The 24,470-nt window shown below is 26.5% G+C and overlaps 1 protein-coding gene across 9 annotated transcripts in view; it reads left to right on the top strand.

Annotated features, from left to right (window-relative positions):
• LOC100167740 (potassium channel subfamily T member 2) overlaps positions 1 to 24,470 on the top strand; it is a 230,443-nt gene that overhangs the window by 44,139 nt on the left and 161,834 nt on the right. For 6 of the 9 annotated variants that reach the window (XM_029487173.1, XM_029487166.1, XM_029487172.1 and 3 more), the window contains exon 2: positions 11,259 to 11,323. The exons of the other annotated variants lie outside the window; for them this stretch is intronic. The gene's annotated coding sequence lies outside the window, so the exon portion shown is untranslated. The remainder of the gene's footprint in view (positions 1 to 11,258; positions 11,324 to 24,470) is intronic. 9 annotated transcript variants of the gene reach the window in all.

Genomic DNA, 24,470 nt, shown 5'->3' with positions numbered 1-24,470 from the left:
TTTGATTGTTTGAATATGTCGTAATACTTCGATCACTCATACAAAATTGAAATTACGACACTTTTTTAAATTCCAATAAAAAAAATGTATGCATCATGTATTTTTTTTCATGCTTTTTACTCACAAACAAAATATAAATGAATCGAAAAAAAAGTTCATTATTTCAAATAATATCTATAAATTGCACATAACGAGGTAAATTATTTTTAAAATCATCTCATGTTCAGAAAATGCTAATATAATTATTTGGTGGAAATTCCAAGTCTCTACGTACATAATCTCTTGTACGTTTATGAGCATTTAAAAATAAAATTAACTCCGATTTCATAATTTTGTTCATTTCACGTCGTATTTTCACTTTTTGGACGCATTTAGAAAAGGCTTACAGAAATCTACCTACATTATGCATGAAAACCATTATATAATCAAATGTATTGTTACTAATGTAATGCACGTTGGTACGCGTATTACTATTTATGCATTTACACATACAGTGCGTGACGATGAAACATTTTTGATGATTTATGAGGCAGATATGAGTATAAATTATTATTATTTTTTTGTTTTGTTTTTTTTTTTTTTTTAGTAACAATACGTCGTATTTTCAATCTATAGTTGTTTGATTATTATTTAAAAATATAATTGGTTTTATATAATACGCTGTCCATATGATATATCCAAGAGTCAGGTATAGTATCAAACTATGATATGTACTGGAGATATTATTTTTATTATAATGTATAATTTGATGTAACTATTTTTATATGAAGAGATTTGTGATGAAATGAGAAATTTGTGCCAGGATTAGAAAATAATTATGTATGATATAATATACAGTAGGTATAACCTAGAGAGCCTATATGTTAAAAAAATAAAATAAATAGAATTTCACATTTTATATAATATTTTGGCAGCAGAATTGTAACTTAAAATAAATATTACAGGAAATCAGTGAACAAATTCAAAGGCATATTTACAGTTTTAATGTTTCACAATTATAATTATTTACTGAGGTACTATTTTTATTTGTTATTTATTTCGAATTTGATTCGTGACAAATTATAAACAATCAAATTTATGATTTACTTTCCAAGTTTTATTTGTTTTTTCCGTAAATGTAGCCACATTTACGGAAAAAGAGAGTTTTATACTTGCATTACATATTTTGACTTTTAATCGAATTTATTATTTTTAAATAAAGAGCCAATACAAGATGTGTATCTTTCATTTTCTTTATTTCATATTTTATATTTTGGTACTTAAGGCCAACAGAAAATATATAACTAAAAATGTAAAAATATACTTTTTTTTTGGTTGAAGAGGGGAGAGGGGCATAAAGTATAGAAAGAAATATTTTAATTTAAAAACCTTGCAAGTAAATTTATATTTGTATTAATTTTATTATAATTCAAATATTTTATATCAAAATACCTATTGATAGATACGAGGAAATAAAAATTGTTACTAATGAATATAAAAAGCTACATCAAAGATACTTCATAATATATTATCTCCAAAAAATTACAAAAATAACTAATAAAGTAGGTAAGACAAATGTCACACTTAACTGTCCGGGGTGTCATTTTTTTCAACATTGTTTTTTTTTTTTTATATTGAAGTGCGTCTCAAAATATTTCTTCACTTATTTAACAATCTTATTATTATTATTCAAGTTCAGCCATAATGCTTAAAATAAAAGTAATTAGTAAAATATAAGCTATTTGGCTTGTAGTATTATTACAGTGGGTGTAATTTATCTTTTAGGAAATAAGTAAGACAACGCCCTTTTCAGTGTTATAAAATAATGGTATTACGTGTGCATTATAGAGCATAAATAATCCTAAATAGTTAAAATAAAATCGTACAAATTATATTTAATTTTAGAATGTTTTTTTATTTTTATATTATATTACATGTCATTTTAATGCATACCTAGTAATACAATTATTAATAAATCAAATTTAAAATACTATAATAGTTTGAGTTATCAAGCAAAACTTATGTTAACCTAAAGTATATTTAATTTAACGTTCCGTCCTTTCTATCTTATAATTTACTTATATAATACTATAATAATAGTAACAAACTAAAAACGAATGTAGGAAATACTAAGGTTATATGTGGTAAAATCGCCTATAATAATATAATAATAATATGTATTATTCACTCAAAAATTCTGAAATTGGTATGAAAAACTAAGTTTTGATTTTAGTGCTGACTTTTCATGTTATAATAGACAGGAATTCAAAATGGAGATATAAATGCTTTTAATAAATATTATAATTACAATTCTCTGCCGTCAAGTTTGGATATTGGAAAATTGACATATTGAGTCAATGTAAGCAATACAATCATTAGATTTAAAATCAAGATTCTGATTGTCTCGAAACCGTTGAAGAGCATTATTGTGAGAAACAGACCCTGTGGCTAGACTAATAGCTATATGTGTTATTAGAGTACAAGAGAATGAACTTTACAATGCCATAGAAATTTCACATTGTAACTTTAAAGTTGTTTGGGTTACTTATAGTTTTCATCAGATTTATAAAAATGTAATAAACCGTTTTTGGTAGTTTGTATTTAGTTTTTACACCTTTAAATTAATTGACACACTTGAAAGTTGAAACCATATTATGACATTATATTTTACATTATATAGAAAATTTAAATGTTTTAATTTTATTTATTCCAGACTTAATTTAATTACTTATGCCACGGCTTATCAGTGTATATCGTAACATAATTGTGTTGCATTCTTACAATTATAGTATTATAATAGACAGTACGTTAAAGTACAATTTTTTTTTAAAATTGAAGAAATGGAGACGTAACTTCAGCATAAAATATAAGTAATGTGTTCTAGGTACTGCAAACATTCAATTATAAACTTAAAATATTTATCATGTTTATGTCTGATTTTTTTTTTATTCATTTGTCTATAACATATTGTACTCATTCATATACAAATTATATTTTCCAATAAAAAAAAACTCAACATTAAGCCCAATATCGGTTTATGTCTATTCGTCGTGTGCAGAAAACTTAATGGAAAATAATTTCAATACTGGCATGCATAAACCAAAGTTCACCATCAAAGCTCTTTCAGTAATCCGTTTTCAATTTGATATTATATCCAGCTCCGATTTATGCTAAACATGTGTAATGTACTATATAGGGTATAGGTATATTTCCTCGTGAAATTGTATTTATGAATAAAACACTTATGTGTTTTTATAAGGATAACGTAAAAATAATGATTTATTTTACACCTTCAATAACGGCTGAATAAAAAATATATAATATATATTATGTTGTAAGTATTGATATTAATGATGCTAAACATAAAGATTTTGTATGTACGTTGAAAAATATGAAATTTAAAATATTATGTTAATTTTTAAGAAATGAAATTTAAAGTCGTTAAACTGCAATTACGAAATTTCCCGATGAATAACTTTTTGATACACAGTTCGACGCTACTAATTTTTATTATGCCCGAGTATTTAGATCATTCTTTAAAAATTAATTTTTTTGAACATTTGAAGTAGAATGTATTGTTTTACATAATTATTTTTAGACCCTTGTTAAAATTAATGAATCATAATAAATTGTTAGCAATAAATTAAAATATTATAATAAATACAAAGTTATATGTTGGTATCACCCCATGGCTGATCTAAGGGTTTATTTAATTGTACTTCACACAAATATTCATCTTGCACAGATTTTATATTATATAAGTTAACAAATCTATCACTTCTGGTATTATTGTTACATTATTATTCAGATTTGGCGTAGTATATTTATAATTATAATAAAATATAAAATAACAAAAAAAATGAATAAATAAAATAATCACCACAATCTTACATTATTCATTTTTTAAATATATAAATAGGTATACTTATTTATTAAAAATTACCTTAATATCCTTACCAGGATCCAGGTGCAATAAATACTTAAACATGAATTTTTTTATTTTTACTTACACTTTTTAAATAAATTACCACGTTGATGGACAGTGCATGGTATAGCGTTCATCAATTTAAAGTTTTATGTTCCATGTGACTGGTGTAACATTAGAATTTCAAGCGTAAAAAAAACAAAATGATCCTAAATGGGATTTTTAGTTGGCAAATGCTACAGCAGTCGTGCCTATCAACTTGTTAAATTATGAGATAAAATATTTCTCCTAAAAAAATATGGAATTATGTATGTGTATAATGTGATCTCTGTTGTGAGGGGGCTTGGTTCCTCCCCCTAAATACGTTCCTGAATGTATTGAGTATAACTCTCATACCAAAATAATATAGATACACCAAATTTTAATTATTATTTTACTAAAATATAATTGAGTGAAATCTCTGGCAACTGAGCTATTAGCTCTTTGTATTTTATAACTAAGTATGGTTGATGATTTATAGGTTTTTTCAATCATTATAAAATCTCATAAATTACCTTATTTTATTGAATGTATTTTTTTTTTATATAGTCATGGTTTAAATTCAAAACGTCTGTCAAAAAATAATAGTGTAATATTTATTTATTTAATATGTTATATTTTAATCAAATATTTATAGATGAAGTAATATACTGGAATGCACAGTATACGCTTTTGGCTTTTTCTTTCTTTCATAGGTAGGTATAAGGTTTTAATTTGATGACATTTATTTATTGAAGCGTTATTATAAATTAGCTCGAAGGAGATGTTTAATTAATAAATATGATATATACATAGGTATTTGTTTAAATAAAATAATTCATGTGAAAATCAATATTTTCTTGGAATATAATAAACATTGTCGAGGCACTCTAGAAAAAATCTCAAAAATTCGTATGATTTCGAATAACTTTTGTTTGGATGATATTGAATGTAATATTCTTGTTAGCTCGTTGCAATTTTTACTGTATAAATGAATTATAGTATAATAATTCTGTGTAGATACTGAGCTCACCCAATCCACACAATACTATAATTATGCTTAGCATAGAACATATAGACGCTCGGCACATAAACACGTCATGTACCTACAAACATTGGTGACATTCTTTTAAATAAATTCCCTCCTACAATCAGAGTTAACAATAATATACGTATTAGCACGTTAGACGCAAACACTTCAGTCGGTACTCATTTCACCTCAGGGCGTAATATTAGTGTTTTTAAAATTAGAAATAAAAAACCTGTGATAATTATACAAAACGATTCCGAGTAGGTACATCTTATGGTGTGGGTACTGCACAGTGATCCTGGGAGGTTTCTGCAGTTTAATGGTAGGTACTTAATCTTAAAAATAATTAATGGGATACGATTTTCAACAATTTATTATTAAGCTCGTATGTAACACTATGCGGCTTGTGTTCAAATATTTGAAATCGTATACGTATAATATTCAATATTATTATACAAACATTACAAAACCCCTGAGAAAATATTTCAATTTTTTAAATACACAGTCGTCAATATATTTTCAAGCCACTATATTTTTCCTATAATATTATAATAATATTTTAGACATAAAAAACAAATGCTTCTCGTCATGCCATTATTTTTTATATGGTCCATATTGTATAAAACTAAGACAATTGGACTAGGTTCTGACTTAAGTTCTGAAGCTTATTAACCCTAATCAAAACTAAATAAATGGTCGCATAAATGTTCATAATTTATATATACGTAGGTACTATTGAGTATTGATGTTGTACATTTTTAAAACATTTTAAATTGTTTTATATTTTTTAAATGTTATTAAAATATATTTATTTACTAACTACAAATAAATGAAGTAATTTAAAAAAAAAAACAGAATACAAATAATTCAGTTAAATGTAATAATTATTATTATTGTTACCTTTTGAAATGGTTATTATACACAATATTATAATTTTTAAAATCCCAACCACAATGTCCTCATTAACAAACATAAAAAAATAAAATAATTTGGTATAATTTAAGAATAAGGATAATCATAAACTATAATATACAATATTACAATCTATGCAATGTTTAAACCATAAAATGGATAAATTTTAAATTCAATTTAATAAGACAAATCCACCGTGAACGTGTTTTATGTGGTTTTTCCGATTTATGTCATTTGCGATGAGTAAAACAATTTTCTAGGAAAACATTATTAGTTGCAAATAATACGCATGAACAGACTTTTTGAGTGAGGGCCAAAAATAAACACATGCGCCTATTTCCTATCATTCAGGTTGAATACACACGCATTGCAGCCCTTTATGTTTAACAAAATCATTAAACTCAGAAAATAATTATTTTAGAGTCTGAGCAGACGGAAGTTATTAGTCTACAATAATGTTGATTTTATTTAACAAAATAGATGTATAATATTATAGTATTTTTTCTTTAGATTTTAGAATCTTTACTTTATATTGAAATCTAAAATTAAATAATGTTTACATGGTTACTTATATGATACCATGTAATTTTATGTTTCTCTAATAAATGATATACTTCTTATAGTTATATATATATATAAATCTTGTGTCACAATTAATGTTTGTCCGGGATGACTGATGAACTCCGAAATTACTGGACGGATCTTGATGAAATTTTTTACACTGTGTGTAATTTGGTCCAACTTAAAAGATAGGCTAATTTAAAAAGGGAGAGGACCAACCTCGGGAGGTGCTCAAACTGGATTTTTGAGATTTCCGATGGAAATTTTTGTTTATAAATGGTTTTGTAAACTATTATAATAATAACATTAATTTTAAAAAAAACTATTTACTTTTCTTTTTTAATATAAATTATAATATGATATCATCTAATTATAAAAATGTGAAATGAAAATCTCTGTACATGCTGAACCTAGAACCACTTATCAGATCTTCTTGATTTTTTTTTTAAGCGAAAGAGTATTTCACGGAGAAGGTTTATATGAAAGACAATTTTAGGAAAATCCACCGGTGTATAATATATTGGTTGCTATTGGTTAATCGGTTATGTTTGTTGATTTGTATAATTATCTTTTGTCAATATACATATATATAATATGTACAAGAAAATCTGATAAGTAGTTCCAGAGTTTAGTCTGTATAGTTTTAGTCTGTGTATTTATATCTATATAATATAAAAGAAAGTCGTGTTAGTTACACTATTTATAACTCAAGAACGGCTGAACCGATTTGGCTAATTATTTTTTTGTTGTGTCCTTTATTGTCAGGAGAAACATAATATGAAAGAAAAATTGAGAGAGTTACGGGGTTAGAGGAAAATTACGTGGTGGTGATGAATAAACTAAATAATAATAATATTTTTTTTTGTAACCAATGGCAATGTGAAAAAACACATGATTCACAATGCCACGGAGTAAAATAAACTTTTTTGAATCACCATGGAGATGGAATACGTGTTTAATCTTATATTTTATATATATAGATAGTAATAATAATAATAATAATAATAATTATAATATTTTTTTATAATCAATAGCAACCATTTAAATAAAAAAAAAAAAAAAATTAAATGTACTATAATCCACCTTGGTACTATAATTACACAATCACGTATTTTCTACGTACGACTTAGTCTTATTGTGCCGATATTCTCATTACCAATACCATGCCACAACCAAGACGATCAAATACTTCACGGAAAAGCGGTAATGCAACTAGGATACAATTATATAATATATATATTATATATATATATATTTATATAAATGAATGTTTGTGTGTAGATTAGACTTCATGGAAGAAGATATTATGCTAATTTTAAAAGGGATAGGTAAATCTGTTTTTTTTTCTTTTTACTTTTTAAGAAGAGTTAAATTTTTTACTTTCTACTTTTTACTTTACACTTTTTTTAGAAGGGTCAAATTTTTAGAAAACATTGAAAAAGTTTAACTTTTAAAAGAAGGGTTAAATTTTTAAAAATACGTTTAAAATCCACAAAGGGCTAAACAATTTAAAGGGTTAAAAAAAATTTAAATGATAATATGTTATAATTTAAAAAAACGACATATTCGAAAGGATTAATTTTACAAAATGGTTACACTTCTTTGAAAGGGTTAAAAAATTACTTTCTGCTTTCTATATTTTAAAAAGGATTAAATTTACTTTTTTTTATTTGTTTTTTTTTATCAAAGTTATATCAAGTAAAAACATCAAACTTGGTATAGCTTTGATACTTTAGAGTTAATTCACACTTACGTACAAACAACACGGGGTCGGCGATCTACCGCAGGTAGATTGCCTATCTGATAATATATTGCTGCGAACCAGAATTTTTATTCCAGGCAACAGAAAAGTTAAGATAAATCTAGTTCATCAAACACCAAATATTTAAAAATTGCATTGAATAAAGTTTGAGTAATATACAGTTTGTACATTTAACAGGTAACAAAGTGCACGGGATCAGCTAGTATAGCATAATTTTATATTTATTGTTTTTAAATTATATTTATATAATATAATATAATATGTATTTATACAATTTAAATAAACTAAAAATAAAATAAAAACGTGTTGAACAAGAACAGTATTATGATTGATAATCATTGCTTGTAGGTATACTTGTACCTATATCATAATATTAAGTAGCTAAACAAATAATTTAAATTTCCTACTTTACTTATTATTGTTACTTTAGTCATCAACACTTATTTCTTTAACCATACGTTAGAGCTCATGATAAAAATTGGTTATTAACATATTTATTTTACAGTCTACATTTTTTTTTTTTTTTGTCTTTAAATTACACAAGTTTTATTATTTGTTTCTTGAGTAGGGCGTGTAATCGTTACTTGAAATTATTACAATATCAATATGAAAAGAACTACTAATACTTCACAAAACCAATATAGGTTGTAATAATATGCCAGTAGGTACCTAGGCAAAGTAAACAAAATAAAAATATGTTTTACTCGCGTAACTAAGATCGCTTTAAATACAACGATATTATATATATATATAAGTTATTAAATTACTTATACTCTACAATTTTATACCAAACCAATTTGAAGTACAATAATATTATAATTTATTTATTATATTATCACACCGTTAAACAGATCGGGTAGCACTGCTGAGTACCTGCCCTTAAATGTTAACCTCCTGTCAATAACCATTAATTATCAAATTTACTTTTACTTATTATACTGTGTAGAGTGTGATAACATTTTAAAAAAAAAATGAGAAGTAGAAGAATTTTTAAACGTTATTTTTTTACTTATATTTTAATTTGTCACCTATTTCGATATTAGGTATATTTTAAATTGCATTATTTATCCCTAAAAACAGTGAAGAAGGTTGTGTCTTTATTTTACTATTGGTTGATAACTATATAATATCAGCTGTCTATTCTAATAAATTTAAACACCAATTAGGTTTAATTTTAATTTTATCTTGTTGAATATTATGTATTATTATTCCATTGAATAGTGAGTAATTAAAATAATGGTTATTATAATAGGTAGTAGACGTTTTCCATTAAAATAATATGTTGTCATCATTATAATTGAATGTACTTGTTGCAATTTGTTTTACGTGAGTTTAATAACATTGATTAGTAGAGATAAAAATGTTAATTCATACAATACTTAGGTACCTAATTATAAAAAGAGACATAATAATGTATTAATAATATAAACATATCGTGTGCTATATCATGTTATATTATATAATAGTATTATACATTTGTCAATGATATAAAAAAAATTTAATTTGATTAGTTAGTTAATTATAATTTATTGTTATAATTAATCATAACCCATTAGTTAAATACATTGTTTATTTTTGGTTTTCATCGAGACCTTCACAGCTCTAATAATTATTATATCATATACAATTCGAATGAAGATCAACAGCAAATAAAACAAAGTGAATTTAAAGTAAAATAACGAAAGATAATAATTTTTATTCGAATTGCATTACAAATCCCCGAACAATATAATAAACTAAATCGTGATAGTTGGTAATAGGCGTGGTGAGGAATCAGTTAAATATTATAATTTTGCGCATTTGCGCATTTGCGTGCTTTGAGGTATAGGTATCTACTCCATAATCCATGGAAGCTGGAGAGGACACGTCATGATTGGTGTTTTTTTTTTTTTTTTTTAAGTAATGTGAGACATTCAAGTTGTATGTTATTTTTGTTTCATAACTGTCCGAGCAATGACAATGGGTGTAAGAGGGAGCATTCAGTTCGAGATGATTGGCAAGAGCTATGTATTATGTATATTGCATTATATAATATATTATCTAAATTAATGTATTATGCCCAAGTCTGATCCTTGTGAATACAAACATATAATATCACATTTGAGTAAATTAGAATTTAGAATTCAAAGACCAAGGGACCGTGGAAATGTGGAATGTTGGCATTATTATTCTCTGTGTTTATTCGTAAATAAATGTAGAATATTTTATATTAATATAGACGACGGTAAGCCAGATCAAGCCTGTTGTATTATGCATTCATAATGTATTAGACATTTCATGCAATGACATTGATTGGACGAATAAGTTTTAAAAAATATTCTAGAGAAGGCACAACGATTAGGAAAATTGTTTTATTTATATTCATAAATGAAATCATAAAGTTATAAGTAAATTAATTTGATAAACAAAAATAAAAAACTATTCTAAATTTAAATTACAACGGTATACCTAATACATATTAACTATAAAATCATATATATATAATATATCATATGTATATATTTTTATTTATATATAAAATTAATGAGGAAGTGTTCCATTGTTATTTTATTTTAAAATAGTTTATGGTTATTCCTAACTGCAAACATTTTTTTTTTAAATATCAAATACGCATCATGTTCACAATATCTTAACTGATATTTGCACATAAATAAATGTTTAAACAATGGCAGTATATAATTTACAGTTAGTATACAATTAAAAATTATTGAAGTTTAAATTTATATCCCCAAAAGGTATCTAAGCCATCTAGACGATATTAGTATACATATATACATTATTCATGATATATGCTATGTGGATATAGGCGCCTGGTAAACAAGAATTAACGCTATACCAACATGGTACCTAGCTATAATATTTTTAACATTGTGTTAAATGTTAATAAAACGGACGTTCGTTATTATACCCTTTAATATTAAATGCAGTCACTCTGCTAATAGTATCGTTATATCGTCTATACGACCATACTTAGGTACTTTTAATTTTCAAAAATGTACAATTGTATTGTATTGTTTACAGTTTTATTATTTTTAGAAATATCAATTGTACACACAATTTATTTTCCCCAGAATCACACGACGAGTTATGGGAAAGAATTGGCAAATTACAATATGTGTCTACTCTACTGCCATTAGTAAGTGTACATTTCAAAAATGCTTGTAGACGCCCAGTAGAAAGTTACACATAGATGCATTAAGGCCAATAGCGTTCGCATGGGTCAATGAGTCTAAGGTAGACCATTTAATTTCGAAACGTTTTTAGACATATTCCATGTAGTATCTCTTATTTTTATCTTAGATTGTCTACTATTAGTTTTAAATGTATTTATTTTACTTATTTTTAGAGGATATTATACCTAGTCAATTGTTGTAACACAATAATATTATACATTAATTGTATTTATTTGTATTTAACTTCATTGGAATTTTAATTTATCTAAAGTCTAATTTAATGATAAGTACGAATATATTATTAGGAATTTTAAATTTAAATTACAATATAGGTACACCATTTATTTAAATTTAGTTAATTTAGTATACTTATTTATCCATGCTTATTTTTCTTATTCTTGGTATAATTTTGTTGTTCTTCAATATTATTTAACAATTATAAACCCATAATGTAGTTTATAAAAAAGTAAGCACACCAACCAGTTCTATGTAAACATAACTGTTAATAAAAAAATAACTTTTTGTAGATGGATAAAATAGTTAGATATTATTAGTGTTTACTTGACTAAATTACTAAACTTAAGGGTTAGGTACGGAAAAAGACGCAGGGCATGTATCTATGGGTAAGGCAATATAAACTTCCGTTCATCATTGTTTGACAAGTCAACGAAAATAGGACAGATAAACCACAACTAAGTTAGTATAGTCATTGTTTAGGTACATACTCTCCAAAATGAGTTTGCTTTCAATGGGTGTTTTTCAAAATTAGTTTCAGTCGTGGGAGTATATGTTAAAACTATCTATTATTAAGCATATGTACACTATTATGACGCGCACAGGTGTGTAATATTGCATAATCATAGGGGAGTTCAATTAATCGTAACATTTCATGTGGTTGCAAATGGATTTTCAGGAGAATACAATGATTGGTGCCACAACAATGAATATATACATTATAAATTGATGTAGGTGCACTCAGTTGTCATTATACAATCCATTTATTTAGGAAAAGACTGTTGGCTTAAATAAATATGTTTTAATTTTTTGGAACCAAAAATTGAAAGCTTTAATTTATCAATTCGTATCAATTCTTCACAGTGTTTTATGTAATATGTATTTATAAAATATTTTATGGGCAACGTGTTTTTCAAAATTAATTTACAATAAATTATTTAAATGAAATAGTATAAAGCATTAATGCTTACTAAGATTCATACAGGTACGAATCTATTATATTGTATCCATTCTGCCTCCCAGCGTCGCTCGTGGACATGCATATGATCATGCGGGATCAGTATATTTTCAGATAGGCAATCCACCTGCGGCGGACTGTGGTGCGTATATAATTTCGAACGTTGTTATAATGATGTGCATGTGTGTGTTCCCGGGACAATGGTCGAAAAATTAGTCTTGGGAATATCATTTTCACTAAGTTAAATAGTTTTGACCCCGGACTAAGATATAATGGACTGGAAACGACATGGTCGGCGGGGGTCGGGGGATGGCCACTAAAATGTTTCTCATGCTGAGGACCCCATGTTTTCAGTGCTACTGGTTGTTTTATTTGGCCTCACATTTTAAATCATTGTTCGTGTTTTATACAGATGGCGTTGTAAACTCTGGTTCTCATACATACACTGATAAACTGCTCGTTTTCAGTCCATTATGTCGTCGTCCGTGGTTTTGACCAAACATAATATTATATGTACAATTCTAAAACTATATTCAATCATATTAACCAATAGTAACCTTACAAAAATATAATATTATTATATAGTTTTTTTTTTTTTGCTGGACAGATGGCGCTAACGTATTTTTTCCATCCAGATTTCGTACTTTTCAGGTGAATTTACACAAAATGTTATTTCTTACAAACCTTACCTTGACAAGTATGAACAAAACAAAAAAAAAAATATTCATATCAGTCGAGCAGTTTTTGAGTTTTTGCAAGATTAACGAAACAGCTATTTATTATGTATGTGAAGCTAGCCCCTCAAATTTGTTTGATTTTCATCAATTACATTGTAAGTTAAAGCACTCTATTTGTAAGCAAATGTAAGTACATTTTGGAATTTGTAAGTTCGTAGGAGCTACGTTATGGCTAACTTCACTGTTGCCCCCCAACTTTTTCCGAATTTTCTCGGAAAAATTGTAAGTTGTAGATCTCTATTTGTAAATATAGAATACAGACAAGTTCCAAGTCCCAACTAATAATATTTTTGTACCACAACAGAATCATAAAGTTCGTTATTCTTCGTTTAAATATCCTATGTCATCAACAATAATTAAAATTTTAAAAAATCGCAATTTTTATTTATGGTACTTTTAATCTCAGTGATAACCTATGAGGAATACTGTATTATATTTTCAAGCTTATTGACCGAATAAAAAAAGTAAAACAAAATTTTAAATGCATATAATATCTAATTGCTTTTAAATACCTATATAAAATATTACATTGACTTTCATCAATATGAGCGACGTGAAATTAATACCCAAAAACGAATTCCTGTATCCTCTCTGTACTTTTATATTGCTATTATAGTTATCTATAAACAATAAAGTTTTTTAATTTATCAGATGACAATTTTCCATCATAAAGTTAAACACAAAAGTAAAACTTTTTTATTGGTAAAATGTATAATTGAAAATATATAAGGTATTTTATAACAAATTGATATGTTTAGTTTATACCTATTCGACTTAGTTTAAAACAAACATTTGAATAGGATAGTACAAAAAATATTTATAATATGGGTAGAATAATGTATGAGAAAATAACTTTTATTTTATGAATTTCAAATATTATAATCCAAATAATCGTTTAGGTGTATAAAATACGTCTTACTATTTACTTTGTTTTCTGTGCAAACAAAAGTCCTCACTTAAAGCAAATTCCATCTTGGTATGGGTATACCTTTGATATCGTCAGTCAGGATTAAACATTGATACCTAATTTTGAGTAGGTACCAGTAACTTAACATTGGATATAGCACTCCGGTGGTGGATGTTTGGCACCTATGTATCAATAAAAAAGAGAAATTTTAAAGCTGATACTTGATACCAATTGATTATTTATCCATTACCAATTATATAGGTTCAACTTGATTTGGGTGAACCTTGTTTCACGGTCAACATGGTGTAGCATTAATAATAATATTCATTAAATAACAACTATTATTGTACTAGTATGTATGCAAATAATCGAAAATTAAAAAAAAAAAAAAAGTAAACAGGCACATCAATTATTAGTTTTAATATGTTTAACTTTTCAGTTTCCTTGTATAAACTTTGCAAAGTATACATGTTTTTTAAAACAATTTTGTTTTAAAATAATACGTCATGTAGGTTAACCTAACCTATAAAGACTTTTAAACGAATTGATGCATAAGTCATAAAAGAATTTCTTATATTCAACAGTAGAACATTTAGCAATGTAGGTACAGGGTACAATACTCAATATCATATATATGTATATTACTACCTACTAAGCACCTAATAAGTCAATATAAAATAACGTATATCGAAATACACAAATATTGAAATATAGTATGTTAACAAATATCTACCGGCAATACGTCGTATACACTAAGGACCCTTGATAAAGCTATAAATTATAATGATTATTATAATATTATACATAAACAATTTCAAAACGAATTAAATATTAGGTAATTACTACACAAAATTTAGTGGCAGTTATGACATTTGCATAAATATAATATAAATATTGTATCAGTGCAGTACCTACAGTTTATGTGCTTTGATCAAGCCGTTTATAATATTATGTATGCGTGTATAGTGTATGTAATAATGAAAGGTAATATGTATGAAATAGCTTGATTAGTTCAAGTTTTTGTTTTTGTTTTTTTTTCCTATAATCTGTTACGTATTTTGATTAATTTAAATTAATAATATATTTATTAAATTAATACAAAAAAAAAAAAATGAACAACTGATAAATGGCGAGAAAACTTGGGTACATTGATATACGTCATATTTTAATGTACCCATGTCCTATATATTTTTTTGTCCGTGTGTAAGTAGTCAAACTCCTCCGGCTGCACCGATTTTGATGACATTTTTTGTGTGTGCTTGGGTAGGTCTTCGAAATAGGACCCGATAAGACCAACAGAGAGGGGTTCAAACAGGGATTTTGAGATTTACGATGGAAATTGTTGTTTATAAATGGTTTCTATTGGTTATATAGGACAAATAATCAGTAGAAATTAGTATTTATTTATTATCGGTTGCCATTGGTTATTTAGGCAGAACAGGTACAAATGTACAATCATTCGCATCTAATCGAATTTTCGCACATTGCCTACCAAGACAGCTTAGTTTCACTTATAGCAAGTGGATTGTCTACTTGATATGCTGTCGCACACTGTTCCAGATCCGACATAGTCGTGGATTGCTTACCAGGGTGGCTGACTTGCATTTACTGCAGCTAATTACAATCAAAAGGAGTTGAACAATCACAATTTGTTTAAGAGTTGTAATTTTTTACGGGCAACGGAGTGCGTGGGATCAGTTAGTATAGTATAATATATATGTATGTGTTTATGTATAATATAATATTATATTTCAATGAAGTATCTTTGTCCAAGAGATAATATTCAACAGAATAATACAAGTGGATGACGACCAAAGCGACTCAACGTATCTTCGACGATCTGTCATAACACAATAATAGAAATCATATGGCTGTTCAAACAATTTTGTCACAGCTACTAAGTATTTAGTAAAATATCTCTTTCAAGCCATTAAAAAAAACGAGTGTCCAAGTTTCCCACATTCAGAGTGATCGTTATTTCAGTCACCTTACAATATTATTTAGTTATTGAAAATCGAAGGTGAGACAACTACACTTAGTGACTTTTTAAATCGGCTAACAGTAACCGGGAGACAAAAATGGTCTTCAGCTTACAGACGTACAGCTTTATTTTTAAGAACTGTGTATTACAATTTTTCCTGCTAGTAAGAGCAACAAGTTGTTAAGTTTCTGGGCATCTAGTTTTAGGCACAAAGTTTTCCGATTAACCTAACCTAACCCTAACAGTTCGCGTATTATTATAAAAAGAAGGACTAACTATAGGTTATATCAACATAAGTACATAATATTATTATTATATATATTTATTTTTATTTTGTCTGGTATGGATTGTTTTTAGCATGCTCTATGCAACATACTAATTGTCTCACGGCGGTAATGTAATTATACATTTTAACAATCATAGTTTTTACATATAATATTTTATAGTATTGATTTTTGAGTTTTTTTTAAATAAATATATTATCTCACATTTTATTTTCACTGATACCTACCTATACTTTTAAAACAAATAATTATTAATAAATATTTATAAAATGTGCATGCATTTAACTTTATTGCTGTATTGTAAGATTGTGTTTTTTTTGTATATTTAAAATATTAAAATAATATAGTTTAGTCTTTGATTCGACTCCACGTTATTTTAATAACATTGTTATAATTTAGTTTTTGTTATCCTATAGTAATATAACCTATCATATTTCTGGCTAAATAAATTACGACGATTATATTTTACGGTCAACCAATATTGAGTAAAATTTAAAATATTGTTTGATGCATATAAATTTATAATTAAATGATAAACATTATACGCCAGTAGTTAAATTAATTTTTTTATTATTCAAGTGATAGTTGAAAAAAAATCATTTAAAATATACAAAACATAATTTAAAAAAAAATGGTATTTATTACCATGTCAGTTTGCACAATGCACATGTATTGTTAAATGTTATCCTCGGTAGTTTTTGGCAAATGGACACCAACATGCCCTCTTTCACTCATTAACATTAATATTCTACTGTATTACATAATTCATTATATAGTTGTTTTACCACACATATGATTTTGGACTCGATACACGGATAAAATGTTTCTGACTGATTTTTCGTGAGATTTTCTTCGTTATGGTTACTTATTAACAAAAAAAACATATATTTATTATTTATATAGATATTCCTTTTAGAGGGAAAACATCGAGTAGCGTTCTATGGTTTTTTTCTTTCAAAAAAATATTATGGCAGCGTTGCATTGACTGTGCGATGCCCAAGAAAACCAAAGGTTAAATCCTGGTAATTTTGGTGTGGTTAATAGGAAAATTTGAACATTTGAACATAACATACAATATATTCATTATATAATGTATAACCTAATGACGAGCGTACCACTCCGTGAACATTTCGAGGGGTTTAACACAATGACACCACGTAAGCTACTAGCCGTCATCGGACCTAGGGCACTACCCAGAACTGCCAGATCTACGCTCCAGAGTCGACTATACTTGACTGACATTTCGCACAATAATTACCATCGTTTCCGCGGTATTAAATGGCATCCATTAGCAATATTGTATTACGTTCGATGACAATATATACATTTAGGTATTGAACGGATAATAATTATTGTTAGGTATTTAAAACAATATAGATAGGTGTTTAAAATAATATTATAACAACTTAAACCGAACGAAATCTAGTCAGGTACGATATTATATCGCGACACGTCGGAGAGAGACTGCAGTCGGCAGTGTATAGTTAACAAAAACGACGATAATAATAATAATAATAATATGAAATACAGAATGCATAACGACGGACGCGAGTATGCAATTACCGAACTTAACACCTTACTAATCCTCACACTCGGGGTTGCTCGGCTGCGGCGTTAAGTCTCGTAACGCAGAGTATAATATTATAATATTGTATTGTACAGTTTACCCACATATTATGCGTATTAATATTACACCGAACACGACATGGCGAAACGACCGTGAAATGCAACGCGCCGACGCGATGATTGAGCTTTAGTTTCGCATCAAAATACGATAATAATCGAAAGGACAATCGCGTCGCTTTATATACGAACAGAAGACTTTTACCGATCCCTTTGTGTGCGACTACAACAGTAAATGACACCGAGTACAGAGACTCCATTGTGCTCGTCGCAGCTGCGTTAGACAAATCGCGGTACCTAAATTGAAATTTTGTTACCGTTTAGTCACGCACTCAATGGAAATTTATATTTCTTTGTTTTCGATGATTACATTTCAATTATATAGCAGGTATCGTGTACCTATAGTTCGTAATTATTTGTAATCGATTTTTCCGTACACAGCTAATGCGTAGTTTAAGTTATACGTATGGATAATGCATGGCATACGCGTATACATCTGCTAGGTCCATATCGCTCAAAAAGTTAAAGTTTTTAGATTTGCAATATTATATTATTACCTTTGAATAAAATATAATATTCTCTTTTTTCGTTTAACTATTAAATATTATATCCATAAGACGATGATTAATATATCACTCGATAGTTGATATATTGTATAACGAAAGAGCATAGTGAACATTTTGTTTTTATCAGTTAAGTATTTGAGATGTTAAAACCATTTGTAATTATAGGCATGTTGATAATTTTAATATCGAACAATAAATAATTATTGTTTGTAAAGAAAATTATTTAACCGAGTTAATCATAATGTATTATACTTCTTTATTTTATCATGCATTCTGAACACGGTCAAATAGTGCACACCAAAATCGGTGGCATAACTATTTGTTTTAGCTGTTAACTGAAAATAATGCTTAACGATTAGTTATTTTTAAATTTTCTTAAATTATTTGTAATCTCAAACTTTAGCAGCAGTAACGAAAGTTTTAATTTAAAATATAAATACAAAATGTAAGCAAAACTAATAATTACTAACACTTAATCATAATGATCAACATATTAAAAACAAGCACCTGATTCCTATCTCAAAATGTGTCCAATCTGATCAAAACGCACCATACTTTATATGACTAATAAAAACTATTTACGATTTATCGATTTTGAAATAAATGGGTGAAACAATTTCACTAAAAGTTCTTATAGAGGTCAAAAGTAATGCTCCATAAAATATAAATCGGTCATATTCTTCCTATTTTTTATTTTATGTTTGCACTTTCATAACGCTGTATACGAAAATTGGTCATTCTTTTTTTGCCTAAATAAAACTTCAAGCAAATATGTTTTTGGTGCCAATAAAAAAATATATTGTGTATGTATCAACTATAAAGGTATACAAATGAAAACTGTAACAACTTGGAATTTGGATAAAAAAAAAAAAAACTGTTTTAAATGGGGTACCTACTTCACAAGCTGGCGTATTAAATTTAAATGAGATGAATTATGCATTTTTCTATTTTAGAAATAATTAATTACCTACAGTTATTATTCGCCTTTCCGCATGTATTCAGAATAACCTGCAATGGGAAATTATGTAGAGATTTAAAGTTATTTTCGTTTCAAATATTATATAAAACAGAATTTATGGTAAGTGTATTATTTTTTCGCCCCCCCCCCAAAAAAAAAAAAAAAAATTCTGCGAGCAACCTATTTGTTATAGTAATAATATAAATTAATTGTTATGTACCTATATAATTTATATAGGTAATTCAATATTTTATTTAGATTTCGATTTCTATTAATTCATGTAGGTATGAGCCGCAAACATTTTGTAAGTACGTATTCTCTGAAAAAATAAAATTATCAACATATACATTTTTTTATAGTTTTTTTTTTTGCTTTTAAGTTGATATAAACCTAATTTAAACGTTTTGTAGCTTATTAAAATACTATCGTTTTTATTTTTATATTAATTATACCTACACATAATATTATTAATAGATGAAACATTATTATTTTCATAATTTGGATCCAATATAGTAGTTAGGTAGGTACTGTAGACTGTAAACATTTACCTTCGTGATAACCACTGCTTGTTCTAAAGGGCATCAGTGTGACTTAATTATTTTCCACAAAATGTATGCACCTGCTAGACAAGCCTTTCAATATATATTAGTCAAAGGTTCGGAACTGTAAAATTGAGAAACTTTTTACTTTGCAATGATCAAAACTGACAATGTTAAACTAAAACACTTTCATGGTTTCATTATAAAATATTTTCCACAAAACATAACGCGTTTTACTAGTTACTCGTTTTAACATATTATTATCAATATTAACTTTAAAACAATGTAACTACGAAACACATATGATACAACAAAGAAAATAGTTTACTCTCGAATAAACTGAGCCATAAAAAGTTCGTTATTCACAAGATATTTAAGACTAATAAAATATGTTCAATGTTTACTATATTTTGTGATATTTATACTAACTTTGTTAAAATTAATAACTCCCAGTATTAATAAAACTTAAAATATTTTCTAAGGTAACTCAATAATTATAATACCTATCATATATTTTACCCTTATTACAGTTTTATCTTAAATTTCACAAAAGGTTATAGATAAATAATATATAAAACACAGTGTAACATATACATAGTTAATTGAACATTGTTGGATTAACAAAAACATATGACGAATATTTCACTCATGCATATTTTATTGTTTCACAAAACATTATAGGTACATGTAAATTAACACAGAAATATTCATTCTGTCTATTCTTAAATGTACATTGTATATCATAAAAATATTGTGCTAAAATATAACCATCAATAATATTTTATTACATACCTATCATAAGGCTTGATAATTATTACTATTAGTACCAATATCAAACATTAAAAACAATTTTGTGAAAAGTCCATTGTTTCTTTACATGTGACAATCGCTATGGCTAACAATTGTGTACATTTGTGTGATACGAAAATTACTTTTACCAACATTAAATCTAACTCCCTCCAAATAACGTCAGAATTATAGGAAATCGACATTTTCTTTTCAATGTCCAAATTATACAAATCACATTAAATAAAACAAAACTACCTTCAACATATTGTGTATTTTGAATCGTTCACCAAACTCAAGTATTCCTTTTCAAAAACGTTTCTCTGGTCGTACGAGATTTGGTTAGGTTGCGTTCTGATTGCATTTTGTAGATACTTTAACGGTGGATGAGAAAATTCTTTGGCATCTATTCGTGGCATTGTTTCAACGATACGCTTGTACGTAATCATCGTCCTTTTTTTGGATTTCACACCTTAAACCGTTTTTGTCAAGCATGTGCCTAATCTAAATTCAGTCGTATACAAAACTTAAGTGAACTTACGTCATTATATGCACATGGTGAAGAAATATGGCTTTTACGTCATAATCGGTAAGTTTACATAATGTACGCGTATTTTGTTTAACACCCTTTTATATACTTGTAATTTTATTTTGTGTAAAATTAACATCAACATTGTAGATATTAATTTGTTTGTTAAAAATGAAAACTAAAATATAACATGCCTACCATATTATTTATTGTTTTAAAATAGAGTGTGTCGTTTAGTGCTTTCAATGCCTAGTTCAATATAAATAACTTAACTATTATAATAATCCATTGTACATGTACAATTGTACATGCATGTATATCATTCGTTAAACTGTACGTAATTAAGTAGAAATATTATACATGAAAAAAAAACTACGTTTTTAAATTCATTATAAGTAGGTACCTACTTTTTATGACATTTTATGACATTTTATTAATTGTATTTTACCGTCAGTCTATGGTTTTTTTTTTAAATAGTCATCTGTTTTTGATTTATCAAATCTGCATTCTGGATAATCTCAATTCTCATTATTATAATAACTTTTTTCTTTCGGTTGACATAACTTGTTATAAAAACCATAATGTAACTGTGTACAATACATATAACACTTGAACAAATATTATAAGAGTTATATTTAATATGAACATGTACGTGTAAATTTAAAATCAAATATAAATAAACCGTATTCCATTTTATTAAGTATTGCATTAAATTATAGTTGTGAAATGTTCACCACAAAATGTTTGTTTCGTATTTTGAATATGATATTCCACGTATAAATTAAAGAATGTATTAAATTTAACTAGAGTTATTTAACCAAATTATGATATAGTCATAATAATTTAAAAAATATATTTTAATACAACTTAAATATTTTTGTACTAAATTAAATTTTGGTATAATTTATTGAAAAGTAGTTTTACTGCAAATAGTATTAGTTAATTTTTTAAGACGTATGACATTTCTGACAATAAATACCTGAAATAGTTATATACATCATGTATACCTACCACAAAGTTTGTCAAAGAATTTAAGTTAGGTACCTACGCTAAAATGTATTACATTTAAAAAAAGCGTATCCCTTTAACAACCTGAACATCATTTTCAGATAGTTTTAAATTGAGCAATTTATCAGAAGCAAATGTTTTCGAACTCTAAGCGAGAATTATCTATAGATATATTATCGTTATTTATTTTGGAACACATGCTTCATTGAATCTCCGAAATTAAAATGAAAGGTAATTTGACTATTTTTGATTTGATGTAACTTGAAGCCAAAGCGTTAACAATGCGTTTGATATACTATACCTATATACATTTAATTATATTATTTTAATTAGTTAAATTTTATGAATTGAATAACTTAATACAAACTAATGTGTAATAATAATATTACCACCATATTGGCATATTTTTTTTTTGTATAATACTAAAATATGCAAAATACTTCCTTTGATTTAAGACATAAAAGGTAAGAAACTAGGTAATAAATATATTTACATTATCCTAAACTTCTAAAGAGAAAAACTTCTAAAATTAACCATTATATTACAAACAAAGAAATTAATATATTACCTAAAATTTAAATTTGTATTTAAAAACAGTGTGAAATTGTCATGTCAATATCTAGCTTTATTTCCCATCGAATTAAAAAATAAATAACCATATAACTCACATAACATATTATTATAGTTATTTATTTAATAAACTTCATCATATATATTATATATTGTAGTAACATTTGTTTTTAATTCTTTATCGAGCATTAATAACTAAGACTATTAGTTTTAAAAAAAATAGTTCTAAATTAGATGAAAAGAGGGTTAACACTGTCGAGTGAGTCACAGTGATGGATGTGTTAAAATTAAATTCAATCATAAACCATTGTACACATTACACAAAAATTGATTCTGAGCAAAGACCGTCTGTCAGCCTATATTACTAAATATATTTTATGGTATTATTGCTATTAAAGCAATTAATTTTGTTATTATTAATACAACCAAATATTAATTATAAACTTAAATACATTTATCGACACTTCACCTTGAAAGTTTAAAATCAAAGCATTATTTCAATTACTTATCGTGTATACATAAGTAGGGAAGGGTGGGTAAAATGGGGTAGTCGGGTAAAACAGGGTATTGGTGTTATTGGCCACACAGTAATCGATTGGTGATAATCAAATCGTAATTTATCAATATAAAGCTAATCAAAACATGTAATGTTTAAATATTTGATATTAATCAAATATTTTTATCACAAACAATAATTTTCGGTTTTAACATGTAGTACCTATGAAAATTATTTAACTATCCTAAAATCACGTTTTTGACTTCTCCTTTTGGATATTTTGAACAGGTAATTATTATTATTTATTTAGTACTTTATTACCTTTGTTTTTAAATAAACTCCAAGTATTATAAGAGTTAAATCAACATTTTTAAAAAAATTATTTTGTGTGACTTTATAGTTTTGTTAAAATGGGGTACCCCATTTTAGCCAGAGTTACATTCTCCCATAATCTTAAAAACTTGAAATTTTTTTATTTTTATTTATTTTTATACAAATGTGTTTTGTTTAGTAAAATAATATATAATGAGAAGAAATATTAATTTTCATGACATTTTTAATCATTCCCCATTTTACCCAACTAACTACCCCATTTTTACCGACCATACGGCTAAAATGGGGCAAAACTAAAATTTTTAAAACAATAAAAAAATAAAAAAACTATCAAAAGATTAAAAAATTTAAAAACATAGATGTTTAGTGAACGTATAAGAGAAAGTTTTTTGGTTTAGAAAAGTTCTTTAAGTTCAATAGTTTAAAAGGTGGGAGCTCTTTTCCCCTAGGGTCACCCACCTTTCCCTTACACATAAAAATTAAATTTTAAAATTTGAATAATAATGCATTTCATTGTAAAATCAATACATTCATCACTCCGTGCAACATTTTAAATATTATATACGGTGGTTAATTGAAATGATGAAATCCTAAACGAGAA

The sequence above is a fragment of the Acyrthosiphon pisum genome, chromosome A1 (genome assembly GCF_005508785.2).
Source record: "Acyrthosiphon pisum isolate AL4f chromosome A1, pea_aphid_22Mar2018_4r6ur, whole genome shotgun sequence".
NCBI classification, from domain to species: domain Eukaryota; kingdom Metazoa; phylum Arthropoda; class Insecta; order Hemiptera; family Aphididae; genus Acyrthosiphon; species Acyrthosiphon pisum.
Note: the sequence above shows the minus strand (reverse complement) of the source record. Positions and strands in the feature narration are given on the sequence as shown.